We start from the raw sequence: 17,198 nt of genomic DNA, 5'->3' as shown, positions 1-17,198 counted from the left end.
CCAGAGCTACAGGCGGTTGCCAGAGAAGGGGCTGCGTGGCGAGCTGTTTGGACTCAGACCACTTCTGAACCCCGGGGCCTGCCCGGAGGAGTAGGAGGAGGAGGAGGAGGAGTGCGGCGGGTCCTTTGGACTCGCAGTGACTGCATTAGCGCTCCAGGCGGCTGCTCAGAGGAGAAGGCGAGTGGTGAGTTGTTTGGACTTAAAGTGACAGCTCCTGAACACAGGGGGGCTGCCTGGAGGAGAAGCATGGTGGGACGCTTGATCTTGAGTGGCCGCACCAGAGCTCCGGGCGGTTGCCCAGAGGACCCGTGCTGCGGGTCACGTGGACTCAGAGCCACTCAGAGCGACCGCTCCTGAACACCCGGGGGGTTACCTGGAGGTGGAGGAGGAACGGGGAGGGTCACTTCGACTCAGAGTGATTGATTGCCCAGGGCTACGGGTGGTTGGTGGGAGGAGGAGGCACGCAGTGAGTTGCTTGGACTCCTAGTGACCGCACCGAAATACTGGGCGGCTGTCTGGAGGAAGAGGCGTGTGGCGGGTCTCTGGAACTCAGAGTGATTGTACGGGGCCCCAGGTGGCTGCTCAGAGGAGGGGCCGCGTAGCCAGGTGATTAGGTGCAGAGCAGGGTCCCAGGACCTAGGAGTCGTCTTGGTGGAAGAGCCGCACACAGACACGCTTAGGGAGGAGCAAAGGTTCCAGGCCTGTGGGCAGATTCTCTGAGGAGGGGCAGCCTAAGGAGATTCATCTGCGAAGGGTGAGGCTCCCAGGCCCAGGAGGTAGGGCCGGGCCCCTGGGAACTTTGCAGAGGAAGGCAGCCCAGCCCAGGCGGTAGCTGTAAATTGAGGGGAACCTCTAGGAGGGAACTAACCAACGAGACCTCCCCACCGGGTGAGTCTTCCCTGCCGGGTGAGGTTTCCCCACAAGGACGGTAAAACCAGAGACTCAGGCCCAAACAGGCCTTGCCTCAGCCCACAGCCTAGGTCCCCTTTGGATGACCATTGGTCAACAAGTGGAGGCACCTCTGCCCACTAGCAGGGATTATACCCCACCTGAAGGCCACCACTCCTAGAGAGGCAGCTTCCTTGTGGAGCACCGCATTATCAACTTCCTCCAAGACTTCAGCCTACTGAAGGCTAAGGGGGGATATATATAGAAATCTTCAGGGACATTGTAAGTCAATAGAGGAAATCTGTAATATCTCAGCGGTCCTCTGATACCTAAACAATATGAGAAAACAAGGAAAGAAAATGCTGCAAACAAATCTAGATGTTACATCAATAAAACCCAGTGACAGCATGGCAGAAGAAATGACAGAAAAGGAGTTCAGAATGTACATAATTAAAATGATCAGAGAAGCAAACGATGAGATGAAAGAGCAAATGCATGCACTGAATGATGAGATGAAAGAGCAAATGCAAGCATTGATTGATCGCACCAATCGACAGTTAAAAGAGCAAATACAGGAAGCAAAAGATCATTTCAATAAAGAGTTAGAGATATTGAAAAAAAACCAAACAGAAATCCTTGACATGAAGGAAACAATAAACCAAATTAAGAACTCCATAGAAAGCATATCCAATAGGATAGAACACCTGGAAGACAGAACCTCAGACATTGAAGACAAAATATTTAACCTTGAAAACAAAGTTGAACAAACAGAGAAGATGGTAAGAAATCATGAACAGAATCTACAAGAACTATGGGATATCATGAAAAGGCCAAATTTAAGAATTATTGGGATTGAGGAAGGCCTAGAGAAACAAGCCAAAGGAATGAACAACCTATTCAATGAAATAATATCAGAAAATTTCCCAAATCTGAAGAATGAAATGGAAAATCAAGTTCAAGAGGCTTATAGGACTCCAAATACACAAAATTACAACAGACCCACACCAAGGCACATTATAATGAAAATACCGAACATACAAAATAAAGACAGAATTTTAAAGGCTGTGAGAGAAAAGAACCAAATTACATTCAGGGGGAAACCAATACAGATATCAGCAGATTTTTCAATCCAGACCCTAAAGCTAGAAGGTCCAGGAACAACATTTTTCAAGCCCTGAAAGAAAATGGATGCCAACCAAGAATCTTATACCCAGCAAAACTTACCTTCAAATTTGACGATGAAATAAAATCCTTCCATGATAAACAAAAGCTAAAAGAATTTACAAAAAGAAAGCCAGCATTACAGAACATTCTCAGCAAAATATTCCATGACGAAGAGATGAAAAACAAAGAAGCAAATCAGCAAAGGGAGGAATTATCCTAAAGGAATTGTCAAATAAAGGAGGAAACAAGTTGTGTCAAACAAATAAATAAATAAAATTTAAAAAATGAACCAAATGACCGGGAAACCAAATCATATCTCTATAATAACCCTGAATGTTAATGGCCTGAATTCATCAATCAAAAGACATAGACTGGCAGATTGGATTAAAAAGAAAGATCCAACAATATGTTGCCTGCAAGAGACTCACCTCATAGAAATAGATACCCATAGACTAAAGGTGAAAGGATGGGGAAAAACATACCATGCACATGGACTCAGCAAAAAAGCTGGAGTATCCATCCTCATTTCAGATAATGTGGACATCAAGCCAAAGTTAGTCAGAAGGGATAAAGAAGGTCATTTCATACTGCTTAAGGGAAGCATAAATCAGCAAGATATAACAATCATAAACATCTATGCCCCAAACAGTGGCTCATCTATGTATGTCAAACAAATCCTTCTCAATTTCAGAAACCAAATAGACCACAACACAATAATACTAGGTGATTTTAACACGCCGCTCTCACCACTGGACAGATCTTTCAGACAAAAATTGAACAAAGAAACCATAGATCTCAATAACACAATCAATAATTTAGACTTAACGGACATTTATAGAATATTCCATCCAACCAAGAGCAAATACACTTTCTTCTCAGCAGCACATGGATCCTTCTCTAAAATAGACCATATATTATGCCACAAAGCTAATGTTAGCAAATACAAGAAGATAGAGACACTACCATGTATTCTATCAGATCATAATGGATTGAAGTTAGAAATAAATGAAAGAGTAAAACACAGAAACTATTCCAACATCTGGAGATTAAACAATATGCTATTATATGATGAATGGATAACAGAAGATATTAGGAAGGAAATTAAAAAATTCTTAGAGGTAAATGAGAACAAAGAAACATCATATCAAAATCTCTGGGACACTATGAAAGCAGTACTTAGAGGGAAATTTATTTCATGGAGCGCATTTAATAAAAGAAGTAAAACTCAACAAATAAACGACCTAACACTACAGCTCAAAGCCCTAGAAAAAGAAGAACAGAACAGCACCAAAAGTAGTAGAAGACAGGAAATAGTTAAACTCAGAGCTGAAATCAATGAAATTGAAACAAAAGAAACAATACAAAAAATTGACAAAATAAATAGTTGGTTCTTCGAAAAAATAAACAAAATTGATAAACCTTTAGCCACACTAACAAAGAGAAGACGAGAGAAAACCCAAATCACTAAAATTCGGAATGAACAAGGAAATATCACAACAGACAGGATTGAAATACAAAACATAATTGGAAGCTATTTTGAAAGTCTATACTCCAACAAAATAGAAAATTTTGAAGGCATCAACAGGTTTCTAGAGACATATGAATTGCCTAAACTGAACGAGGAGGACATACACAATTTAAATAGACCAATTTCAAGTACTGAAATAGAAGAAGTCATCAAAAGCCTACCAACAAACAAAAGTCCGGGACCAGATGGGTTCTCAGCCGAGTTCTACAAAACTTTTAAAGAAGAGCTCATTCCAATACTTCTCAAAGTATTCCATAAAATAGAAGAGGAGGGAACCCTCCCAAACTCATTCTATGAAGCCAATATCACACTGATACCTAAACCAGACAGAGACTCATCAAGGAAAGAAAATTTCAGACCAATATCCTTAATGAACATCGATGCAAAAATTCTCAACAAAATTTTAGCAAATCGCATACAAAAACATATTAAAAAGATAGTGCACCATGATCAAGTTGGTTTCATCCCAGGGATGCAAGGTTGGTTCAACATCCGGAAATCAATAAACGTAATTCACCACATTAATAGACTTAAAGTCAAGAATCACATGATTATTTCAATAGATGCAGAAAAAGCATTTGATAAAATACAGCACCCCTTTATGCTCAAAACACTAGAAAAAATAGGGATAGTGGGAACATTCCTTAACATTGTGAAGGCCATTTATGCTAAGCCCATGGCTAATATCATTCTAAATGGTGAAAAACTGAAAGCATTCCCCCTAAAAACTGGAACAAGGCAGGGATGCCCTCTTTCACCACTTCTATTCAACATCGTTCTTGAGACTCTGGCCAGAGCAATTAGACAAACCAAAGAGATTAAAGGGATACGAATTGGGAAAGAAGAACTCAAACTATCCCTGTTCGCTGATGACATGATTATATATTTAGAGGAACCTGGAAATTCCACCAGAAAACTCTTAGAACTCATAAGTGAATTCAGTAAAGTAGCAGGTTACAAGATCAATGCCCATAAATCCAACGCATTTTTATACATAAGTGATGAATCTTCAGAAAGAGAAATTAGGAAAACTACCCCATTCACAATAGCCTCGAAAAAAATAAAATACTTGGGAATCAATCTCACAAAAGAGGTGAAAGACCTCTACAATGAGAACTACAGAACACTAAAGAAAGAAATTAAAGAAAACCTTAGAAGATGGAAAGATCTTCCATGTTCTTGGATAGGCAGAATTAATATTGTCAAAATGGCCATACTACCTAAAGTGCTATACAAATTCAATGCAATTCCAATTAAAATCCCAATGATATACCTTACAGAAATAGAGCAAGCAATTATGAAATTCATCTGGAAGAATAAGAAACCCAGAATAGCTAAAGCAATCCTTAGCAGGAAGATGAAACAGGGGTATTGCAATACCAGATCTTCAACTCTACTACAAAGCAATAGTAACAAAAACGGCATGGTATTGGTACCAAAATAGAAAGGTAGATCAATGGTACAGAATAGAGCACACGGACACAAACCCAAATAAATACAATTTTCTCATACTAGACAAAGGGGCCAAAAATATGCAATGGAGAAAAGATAGCCTCTTCAACAAATGGTGCTGGGAGAATTGGAAATCCATATGCAACAGAATGAAACTAAACCCATATCTCTCACCATGCACGAAACTAAACTCAAAATGGATTAAGGACCTCAGAATCAGACCAGAGACCCTGCAGATTATAGAAGAAAAAGTAGGTCCAAATCTTCACCTTGTTGGTCTAGGATCAGACTTCCTTAACAGGACTCCCATAGCACAAGAAATAAAAGCTGGAATCAACCACTGGGATAGATTCAAACTAAAAAGCTTTCTCTCAGGAAAGGAAACTATCAGCAATGCGAAGAAAGAGCCTACAGAATGGGAGAATATCTTTGCCAATCATACTTCAGATAGAGCACTAATCTCCAGAATCTATAAAGAACTCAAAAAACTTTACTCCAAGAATTCAAATAATCCAGTCGACAAATGGGCTAAGGAAATGAATAGACACTTCACAGAAGAAGATCTACAAGCAATCAACAAACATATGGAAAAATGTTCAACATCTCTAGTAATAAGGGAAATGCAAATCAAAACCACCCTAAGATTCCATCTCACCCCAATTAGAATGGCGATTATCAAGAATACGAGCAACAACAGGTGTTGGCGAGGTTGTGGGGAGAAAGGTACACTCATACATTGCTGGTGGGGCTGCAAATTAGTGCAGCCACTCTGGAAAGCAGTGTGGAGATTCCTTAGAAAACTTGGAATGGACCCGCCATTTGACCCAGCTATCCCACTCCTTGGCCTATACCCAAAGGACTTAAAATCAGCATACTACAGAGACACAGCCACATCAATGTTCATAGCTGCTCAATTCACAATAGCCAGACTGTGGAACCAACCTAGATGCCCTTCAATTGATGAGTGGATAAAGAAACTGTGGTATATATATACAATGGAATATTACTCAGCCATAATGAATGATAAAAGTATGGCATTTGCAGGCAAATGGATGAAATTGGAGAATATCATGCTAAGTGAGATAAGCCAATCTCAAAAAGCCAAAGGACGAATGATATCGCTAATAAGTGGAGGATGACACATAATGGGGGGGGAGGGAAGGGTTAGTGTTAGGGTTAGAGTTAGGGTTAGGGAGGGGGGCAAGTATGGAAGAAGGAAGTACTGTATAGAGGGTAAAGAGGGGTGGGAGGGGTGGGGGGAAGGGAAAAAATAACAGAATGAATCAAACAACATTACTCTATGTAAATTTATGATTACACAAATGGTATGCCTTTACTCCATGTACAAACAGAGAAACAACATGTATCCCATTTGTTTACAATTAAAAAAAAAATTACCAAGGGGGGGGGGAAGAATCAATAAATGGGATGGAATCAAACTGAAAAGCTGGTTCTCAGCAAAAGAAATAATCAAAAACGTGAAGAGAGGCTACAGAATGGGAGAAAATCTTTACCACACGCACCTCAGAGAGAGCATTAATCTCCAGGATATATAAAGAACTCACAAACTGAATATCATAAAAATGAATAACCCAGTCAATAAATGGGCTAAGGAATTGAACAGATCTTGACAGAAGAAATACAATCAATCAACAAATATATGACCCCGGGGGCAGCGGGATGCTGGCCGGGCCACCCCCGCCGCTCAGGCCAGGCGCACCAATGGCGTTTCCCAGGTGATGCACCCGCACCGACTCTCTGCGGGCGGAGGCGACACACATGATCCCTTCAGCGACCTTCTTCGCCAGGCGCCAGAACATCGGGTCAGAAGTTGAGAATTCCACTATTGAGAAACAACGGAAGGAGCTACAGGTGCTCATTGGAGAATTAAAAGATCGAGATAAAGAGCTCAATGATATGGTTGCTGTGCATCAAAGACAGCTGCTTTCATGGGAAGAGGATGGGCAGAAAGTGTTGCAGCAAATTAGAAGGCGAACTACAGAAAAGAAGTGAAATAATCAAGTCACTCACAAAGAAGGTAAAAGTCCTTGTGTCCAGTCAAACTGAATGCCAAATAGTCCTTCAGAAGACTCAACTGCAGCTTCAGGAGATGGCTCAAAAGGCGACACATTCTTCCCTCCTCTCTGAAGATCTTGAGGCTAGAAAAGAAAATCTCGGCAACACATTAGTGGAACTTTCTGCTCAGATAGGTCAAGTACAAGCTAGAGAACAGGCTCTCACTACAATGATAAATCTTAAGGACAAAGATATTATCGAGGCAGTCAATCACATTGCAGATTGTTCGGGTAAATTTAAATTGTTAGAGCATGCTTTACGTGATGCTAAGATGGTGGAGAATTGTATTGTGAAAGAAAAGCAAGATTATAAGCAGAAACTGAAGACATTTAAGATTGAAGTCAATAAACTAAGAGAGGACCTAACCGAAAAGACAACAGAAAATAATGAACAGCGAGAAGAGCTCATTCGCCTTAAGCAAGAGAAAAGTTGCCTGCACAACGAATTGGTTTTTACTGTAGAGACAGAAAAGAGGAAAGATGAGTTACTGGATATCACAAAGTCAAAGCAAGAATGTACAAATTCAGAGCTGCATAATTTGAGACAGATTTATGTAAAACAACAGAGCGATGTGCAGTTTCTTAACTTCAATGTGGAGAATTCTCAGGAATTAATACCGATATATGACTCAAAGATTGAGAATCAAAGGCCCTGGCATCCAGGTTTCAGAATGAAGAGAAGCAGTTCTTAGAAACTTCTGCATCTTTACCTGATGAAAAGCAGTGGCGTGATGTCAGTGTGTACCTGGGCCTGGCCGACCCTTCTGATTCAAACCCACCTGAAACGCTGGATGCGGACTGCCATGACCCGGCAGAAAGGGCTGAGCTCTCACGCTGCCCCAGGAATGAAGGCTGTCAGAGCGACAGCTACTTGTGGGAGTGGGAGTCCAAGCGCTGCCACCCGAGTAACTTCATAAGCCCCAGGCCACATGTCTGACGTGGAGTGGATGAGCATCTTCGAGCCTTCTAAAATGCAAAGAATTGTTCGCCACAAATCTGTGTCAGTGCAACAAAATACAACTCCTCGGTGAGTGAGCTGATTGCCATCCAGCATCCCCACTGTTTGAGTTCTTCAAAATCTGCCCTAAAAGAGGATGAGACAGAGGCCCCTCCTGATAAAAGTAATTCATCCAAGGGTTTGTTAACCAACAAAGATGCAGCATCATACGCAAAAAGGAAGACTTTTCATCTACAAGTAAGCTTCAGCGGTTGCTGGCAGAGTCTCGGCAGATGGTCACCGATCTGGAGCTGAGCACGCTGTTGCCCATCAGCGGTGAGAATCTGGTCAGCAGTGCCAGAAGCAACTTAGAAGTCTCAGAAGAGTCAGATCAGAAGAATACCTTTTCAGTCACTGAAGAAAACTAAGTCAGCCTGAGCATTTATTGTTATCTTGGCAGCAGACTCCTCATCTACACGCAGGGCAGAAGGCAGACACCAATCTGACTTCACCTCAGAACCAGAGAGGACTGTGATCCTCACAGGCAACGTTTAACACCAAAGTGGAGCAGAAATTGAAAGTTTATTTTTTAAACATCTATTGTTTTCATTTAACCAATTTCATGTCCAAGAAATATTTCCATTTGTAAGCAGTGAGGCCTCATTGTATGTAAGTATGGAATTACGATAACACAGAAAAAGGCCTCTGTAAAGGTGCAGATGGCAGCTGGGTGCCGGAAACTCTTCACTCGGGAGATCAGGTAGAGCACCTGCGTGTAGATGCCACCTACCCACCTGCTTTCCTAAACCCTGGGCAGATGTGAAATTATAGCCAGGAGCTCACCAGAGTCAGCTCCAGATGTATGAGGATTAGTATTCTCTTCTCATCCAGTGTTAGTGCTGGACTTTGCTGTGTTAACAGACATGAGATAATATGATATAAAATGTTTTAAAGGGGAAAATATTGCCTTGGTGGCTGACAGGTGAGGTACATCCGTCCTAAGCCAGCAGAGCCCCGAGCCCTGTCTTGTCTGGGTCCATAACTCAAACAGAAACTTGCTAGAAGACCAAGTTTCATGTGAATTTTTTTATATTAAAGACTAAAATACTTCCATTTTAACTTGTAATTTTATTTTTTAAAGAATATATTGTGTGCCTCTGTGTCCCTTCTAAGAGAACTGATCAGCTTCAGTCAGTAAAAAATATTTTTAATACTAAAAACAAACAAACGAACAAACAAAAAACAAATATATGAAAAAATGTTCAACATCTCTGTCAATTAGAGAAATATTCTTTTTTTAATTTTATTTCCTGTGCTTTAGGACTCTTGTTAAGGAAACCAGTTCTTGAGCCAATATGTTTAAGTGTTGGGCCTACATTTTCTTTTAGTATGTGCAGGGTTCTGGTCTAATTCTTAGGACTCTGATCCACTTTGAGTTGATTCCAAGGTGAGAGATATGAGTTAATTTCATTCTATTACATATGGATTTCCAGTTTTCCCAGCACCATTTGTCAAAGAGGCTATCTTTTCTCCAGTGTATGTTTTTGGTGCCTTTGTCTAGTATGAGATAACTGTATTTATGTGGGTCTGTGTGTGTCTTCTATTCTTGTTCCATTGTTGTTCTTGTCCATTTTGGTGCCAATACAGTGCTGTTTTTATTACTATAGCTTTGTAGTATAATTTAAAGCCTGGTATTGTGATGCCTCCTCCTTCATTTTACTCACTGAGGATTGCTTTGGCTATTCTGGTACTTTTCCAAATGAATTTCATGAAAGCTTTTTCTATTTATATGAAGAATGTCATTGGAATTTTTATGGGAATTGCATTGAATCTGTATAGTGCTTTTGGTAGTATAGTCATTTTGACAATCTTTTTTTTCATTTTTTTTATTGTAAACAAATGGGATACATGTTGTTTCTCTGTACATGGCGTAAAGGCATACCATTTGTGTAATCATAAATTTACATAGGGTAATGTTGTTTGATTCATTCTGTTATTTTTTCCCTTCCCCCCACCCCTCTCATTTTGACAATCTTAATTCTGCCTATCCAAGAACATTGGAGTTCATTCCATCTTCTAAGATCCTCCTTGATTTCTTTCTTTAGTGATCTATAGTTTTTATTGTAGAGATCCTTCGCCCCTATTGTTAGGTTGATTCCTAAGTGTTTATTTTTTGAGTCTACTTTGAATGGGACTTGTTTTTGCTTTCCTCTTTAGAGTAGAAATACAATTGATTTATGAGTGTTAATTTTGTATCCTGCTACTTTGCTGAATTCATTTATGAGTTCTAGAAGTTCACTGGTAGAGTTTTTTGGGTCTTCTAAATATAGAAGTAGATTGTAACAAACATAAGTTGAGTTCTTCTTTTCTATTCATATCCCTTTAATTTCTTTCTTTTTTCTGATTGCTCTGGCTAGGGTTTCAAGGAGTATGTCAAATAGAAGTGGTGAAAGAGGGCATCTGTGTCTTGTTCCTGTTTTTGGAGAGAATGCTTCCAGGTTTTTTTCCATTTAGAGTGATATTGGCCTTGGGTTTGTCATATATGGCTTTTACAATGTTGAGGTATGTTCCTTCTATCCCCAGGTTTTCTATTGTTCTAAAAATGAATGGATGTTGTATTTTGTCAAATGCTTTTTCTGCATCTATTGAGATAATATGTGATTCTTATCTTTAGTCTATTGATGTGCTGAATTACATTTATTGATTACCATATGTTGAACCAATCTTGCATCCCTGGGATGAGCTCCACTTGATCATGGTGCTCTATCTTTGAAGGTGTTTATTACCACAAATTTCTCTCTTAGAGATGCTTTTGATGCATGCCATAAGTTTTGATATGTTGTTTTCATTTTAGTTTGTCCCAGGATATTCTTTAAAATTTTCTTTTTGATTTCTTCTCTGACCTATTGGTTTTTAAAGAACATGTTGTTTAATTTCTACATATTTATGAATTCTCCATAATTTCTTCTGCTATTGATTTCTAGTTTCATGCCACTCTAATTGGAAAAGAAGATACCTGATAAAATTTTAACTCAAACTTTTAAGTCTGTTTTGTGGCCTAATACATAATCTATCCTGGAGAATAGTCCATGCATTCTTGAGAAGAATGTGCATGTTGTTGCTGTTGGAGGAAATGTTCTGTATGTGTCTATTAGGTCCATTTGGTCTAAATTATTGTTCAAGTCCATTGTCTCATTAACTTTTTTTAAATGTAAAAATGTGCTTATTCACAATCCTGAGAAGTCACAATTTCTTCATAAAATTCTTCATGAACAAAAGTCAAGAAAAAATTATAATAGTAGCTTATGTCAAACCAAAAATACGCATCTAATGTATATAAACTTTAAAATCATTGACTCAGTGGCAGAGCATTTTCCTAACATGCTTGAGGTGCTAGCTTCCATCCCCAGAACAGAAAAAAAAGCATGCATACAAGCAATGAGAAGTACCTTCAAAATATTTCCAGTGATATAGCTACAACTTAAATTGTTGACAAACATAAATAAGAGCATTACCTAATGTTTTGTTTCATATTTATTTCTGTGATATTAAAAAGGACATAAAACCAAGAAGTAATTGCCTAGCAGTTCAGATATTGGAAGGATCACATGATTTTTCTTTTCTGAGATTGGGTCTTAAAGTATTGCACAGGCTGGTCTCGAAATCCTGGGCTTAAGAGATCCTCCTGCCTCAGCTTCCCAAGTAACTAAAACCACAATGGTGCATCTCATATCTGGCTGATTTTTTTTTTTACTACAGCAAGAACTTCAAGCTACTATTTATATCTGAACCTTCCTATGTTTTTGAGAACATGCACTGTCACTATTGCAAGAGACAGAAAAATACACTAAATAAAACCCCCCAAAGTGTTCTTCCTAAAACCATACTCAGTCCTCAGCAAAATCAAGGAAAGCAATCAAGAAGTATTTTATATCCCTGGCCTTTTATATTAATATATAATCTTTAGGGAAAAGAAAAATCACTTGTCTATCACAAAATGCGATTATATATATATATATATATATATATATATATATATATATATATATATTGATAGACTTAGTTCCATCACATCAAACACTGTATGACAAGGTGAAAGAAAATATAGTAAAATCAATGGAGGCTTTTATATCAGAAATGATTTTATTTACTTTGAAATTCTGTTTCATCTTTTTGTTTTCCTTTCTTAAACCATTCAAAGAATATGTTCTGTGTGAAATCTTTCTAAGATCATTTACTGAAAATGAAGAATTTAAAAGAAAGAATCACACTGAAAAACTTAATATGCCAATTTAAAGTCAATATAGAGGCATGTAATAAATATATTTCTGTTTTGTTTGTTTTGCTTTTGTGGTGCAAGGCTTCATGCATTCAAGGCAAGCACTTTACCACTGAGCCATATTCCAGCCCCTTTATTTCTTAAATATTATTTTTTATTATTACCACCGTAAACTGTTGAAACTCTGAATGCTTATTTTATCATATTATCTTTTGTTGAGATTCAGTCAACATCATTATACTAGGGTATGTAATAATATACAGAAACTGGATACTTCAGCATCTTAGGTCATCTACTCAAATATATTGTGCTTACTATTAGATAATAAAATTCAAAGAAGTCATGGAGAAGTAAATAATGCTGGAAGAGGGAACACTACTACAAATCTGAATCTGATCATCCTTTCCTATGTTCCCTTCATATCTGCCAAAAATAAACAAAAAATGCTTTTATATTTAGTTAATAATGAAATAGGTTTAATGAAACATGCAAAGTAAAATTAATAAAGCTTTTTTTAGAATGTGAAAGTCTACAAGAGTAAATAGGGCTGTGTGTGGTGGCACACACTGGTAATTCCAGCAATTTAAGAGACTGAGGTAGAAGGATAGAGAGTTCAGAGACAGCTTTAGCAGTTTAGTGAGGCCCTAAGCAACTTACCCAGACCCTGCCTCAAAATAAAACATAAAAAGGGATGGGGATGTGGCTAAGTGGTTAAGCGCCCCTGGGTTCAATCCCTGGTACGAAAAAACACAAGTAATTTTGGGTTTGGTTGGTTCTTGCTCTTCTAAGTCCTTGAGATGCAACATTACAACATGAGATTGTTATTTGAAATCTTTCTCTTTCTTTAATCCGTATAGGCACTCATTGCTATAAACTTCCCTTTTAGTATTGCATTTTCTGCATCTCACAGGTTTTGGTATGTTGGGTTTCCATTTTCATTCGTTTCTAGGAATTTTAAAATTTCTGACTTTCTCAATGGCCCACAGTTCAAAAATGCATTCACTCTCCAGGTATTTGTATAATATCTAAATTTTCTTGACTTTTAGTTTTATTTTATTGTGGTCAGAAAAGATACAGGGTATGGTTTCAATTCTGAATTTGTTAAGAGTTGTTTTGTGGACTTATATAGTCTAATCTAGAGAAAGTTTCACGTGCTAATGAAAAGAATGTGTGCCCTATACTATTGGATGGAATATTCTGTAAATGTCTGTTAAGTCCATTTGATCAATAATATGTTTTAACCCTGATGCTTTTTTTTTTTTTTTTTTTTCAGTTGAAATTCCCCGCTCTTATTGTGTTGGAGCCTATCTCTTCCTTTAGGTTTAATAGTGTTTGTTTTATAAAATTGGGTTATCTGACATTAGGTACATACAGATTTACAATTGCTGTATCTTCTTAATGAATTGATTCCTTGGTCATTATATTGTCATCTTCTTGGACTATTCTTATAGTTTTTGTCTTGAAGTCTCTTTTGTCAGATATAAATAAAGGGACTCCTGCTGTCCTTAGGATTCCGTTTGTTTGGAATATCACTTTTCATGCTTTCACTTTCAGTCTGTGTATGTTTTTACTAGTGAACTGAGTTTCTTGTGGGCAGCTTATTGTTGAATCTTGTTCTTTGTCCATTTGGTTAACGTGTATCTTTTAAATGAACAATTTAGTCTCTTTACATTCATGAGTATTATGAAAGATAAGAACTGATGCCTGTCATTGTGTTGGTTTTCTTTCAGTTGTATTTAGAAATTTTGCTTCTTTACTCTCTCTCAGTCATCTTTGCAGTTTGATGGTTTGCTGTATTGATTTATCTATTTTTCCTTTGTATATCTGCTAGTCTAGTGGGATTTATACTTTCATGTACTGTTATAATGGTAGTTGTATTTCTTTCACATCTGCCTGTAGAACTCCTGTAAGCATCTTGTATAAGGCTGGTCTGGTGGTCATGAATTCCCTTGGCTTTTGCTTACCTTGGAAGGTCTTTTTTTATTTCTTTGTACAGAATGTCTTGCTGGATGAAGTAATCTTGCCTGAGTTGTTTTCTTTCAGGACTTGGAATATGTCATTCCATTCTTCCTTGGCCCATTGGGTTTCTTTTTTTTTTTTTTTTAATTTTTGCAATTTATTTATTTATTTTTTTTATTTTTATTTATTTATTTATTTATTTTATTTTTATTTATTTATTTATTTTTTATTGTAAACAAATGGGATACATGTTGTTTCTCTGTTTGTACATGGCGTAAAGGCATACCATTTGTGTAATCATAAATTTACATAGAGTAATGTTGTTTGATTCATTCTGTTATTTTTTCCCTTCCCCCCACCCCTCCCACCCCTCTTTACCCTCTATACAGTACTTCCTTCCTCCATACTTGCCCCCCTCCCTAACCCTAACTCTAACCCTAACACTAACCCTTCCCTCCCCCCCATTATGTGTCATCCTCCACTTATTAGCGATATCATTCGTCCTTTGGCTTTTTGAGATTGGCTTATCGCACTTAGCATGATATTCTCCATTGGGTTTCTTGTAGGAAATCTGTTGATAGTTTAAAGAGGTTGCCCTCAACCATCACTTGGTGCTTTTTTCTTGCAGATTTTAAAATTCATTTTTTTGTCTTTTATTTTTGATACTTTGACTCTCTATATGTCATGGTGAAGATCATTTCTGGTCATGTCTACATGGGGCTTTATAGCCTCCTATACATAGATGTCCATGTCTTTCCCAAGAATATGGACATTTTCTGCTATTATTTCATTGAATAGGTTTTCTGTGACCTTAACCTTTTTGTCCTTGCCTTTTGGTATTCAAGTGATGCCGATGTTTGTTTAATAGTATCCCAAAGTTTTTTTTTGGTACCAGGGATTGAATCCAGGGGCACTCAACCACTGAGTCACATACCCAGCCCTTTTAATTTTTTAAATTAGAGACAGGGTCTTACTGAGTTGCTTATGGCCTCACTAAATTAGCGGGAGCTGGCTTTGGACTCAATATCCTCCGCCGCAGCCTCCTGAACCACTGGGATTATAGGCGTGTGCTACCGCGCCTGACTCAAAGATCTTGAATACCCTCTTCGTTATTATTTTTTTCTGTCTGAATGTGAAATACCTGTCTTAAAGGGTATGCACATACTGAGCTTTAGAAACTCCTCTTCAGGGATCTCTAATGTGAGTATACCAATTTATATTCCTGTCAACATGACTGAAAGTTTGAATTGCCTTAAATCCTTGCTAATGCTTGGTAGTTTCTGTTTTGCTCATTCTGGTTGCCTACATAGAAGTACAACATTGAGGTTAAAATATCCACTTAAATTTTGAATGTTTTCCTTTTGAAAGGCTTGAACAAGTCTTCTGCTAGTTTTTAAATTTTTTTATTTATTCTACTTTGTTGTATATGACAGTAAAATGCACTTACACATTTTGATAGATCATACACAAATGGAATGTAATTTCTCATTTTTTCTGATTATACATACTGTAGGATCACATCGGTCAGGCAGTCATACATGTACATGAGGTAATGATGTCTGTTTCACTCTATATCCTTCCTACCCCAATGCCCCTTCCCCTCCCTTCACTCCCTCTACCTAATATAAAGGAACTCCATTCTTCCCTATCCCTCCCTTATTGTGAACTGGCATCCGCATAGCAGAGAAAACATTCGGCATTGGTTTTTTGGGTTATGCTTATTTTGCTATTTTTTTATTTGTTCTTTTTAGTTATACATGACAGTAGAATATATTTTAATATATTTAATATATTTATCATATATACATGGAATATAACTTCCGGTTTTTCTGGTTGTACATGACGTGGAGTTATGCTGATTGCATATGCATGCATGAGCATAGGAAAGGTATGTCCGATTCATTCTACTGTCCTTCTCATTTCCATCCCTCCTCCCTCCCCACCATTCCCCCTCTGTCCAATCTGGTGAACTTCCAGTCTTCCCTCCACCCCACCTATGCTGCTAGTGATGTTGGACATTCTTTCATATATTTGTTGGTCATTTGTATTTATTCTGTGAAGCATCTGTTCAGTTCCTTTGCCTTTGGTTTTTTGGGATTGGCATATTTCACTTAGCTTGATAGTGTCCAGTTCCATCCATTTACCAGCAAATGCCATAATTTCATTCTTCTTTATGGCTGAGTAATATTCCATTGTGGGGGCTGGGACTGTAGCTCAGTGGCACTTGTCATGCACATGCGAGGCACTGAGTTTGATCCTCAGCACCACATAAAAATAAACAAAATAAAGGCATTCTGTCCATCTACAACTATAAAGAAAGTTTAAAGAATATTGCATTATGTATATGTACCACATTTTCTTTATCCATTCATCTATTGAAGGGCAACTAGGTTGATTCCACAATCTAGCTATTGTGAATTGAGCAGCTATGAACATTGATGTGGCTGTATCTCTGTAGTATGCTGATTTTAAGTCCTTTGGGAATAGGCTGAGGAGTGGAATAACTGGGTCAAATGGTGGTTCCATTCCAAGTTTTCTAAGGAATCTCCACACTGCTTTCCAGAGTAGTTATACCAATTTGCAGTCCCACTAGTAATGTGTGAGTGTACCTTATTCACCACATTCTTGCCAACATTTATTGTTACTTGTATTCTTGACAATTGCCATTCTGACTGGAGTGAGATGAAATCTCAGTGTAGTTTTAATTTGCATTCTCTAATTGCTAGTAATGTTGGACATTCTTTCATATATTTGTTGGTCATTTGTATTTATTCTGTGAAGCATTTGTTCAGTTCCTTTGCCCATTTGTTGATTGCATTGTTTTTTTGGCATTCGGTTTTTTGAGTTCTTTATATATCCTGGAGATTCATGCTCTACCTGAGATACAGGTGGCAAAGATTTTCTCCCAATCTGTAG

At 38.0% G+C, this 17,198-nt stretch overlaps 1 protein-coding gene and 1 pseudogene across 3 annotated transcripts in view; both read left to right on the top strand.

Annotated features, from left to right (window-relative positions):
- USP50 (ubiquitin specific peptidase 50) overlaps positions 1-17,198 on the top strand; it is a gene marked incomplete at its 5' end in the record, with an annotated part of 56,419 nt that overhangs the window by 24,746 nt on the left and 14,475 nt on the right. The gene's annotated exons all lie outside the window — the stretch shown is intronic.
- On the top strand, positions 6,724-9,229 carry LOC306653690 (coiled-coil domain-containing protein 62-like; annotated as a pseudogene). Its single transcript has 2 exons — positions 6,724-7,742; positions 7,778-9,229. The product of its transcript is annotated as a coiled-coil domain-containing protein 62-like (transcript).

This window comes from Sciurus vulgaris (genome assembly GCF_902686455.1).
Source record: "Sciurus vulgaris genome assembly, chromosome: 2".
Lineage (NCBI taxonomy): Eukaryota > Metazoa > Chordata > Mammalia > Rodentia > Sciuridae > Sciurus > Sciurus vulgaris.
This window is presented reverse-complemented; position numbering and strand designations above follow the sequence as displayed.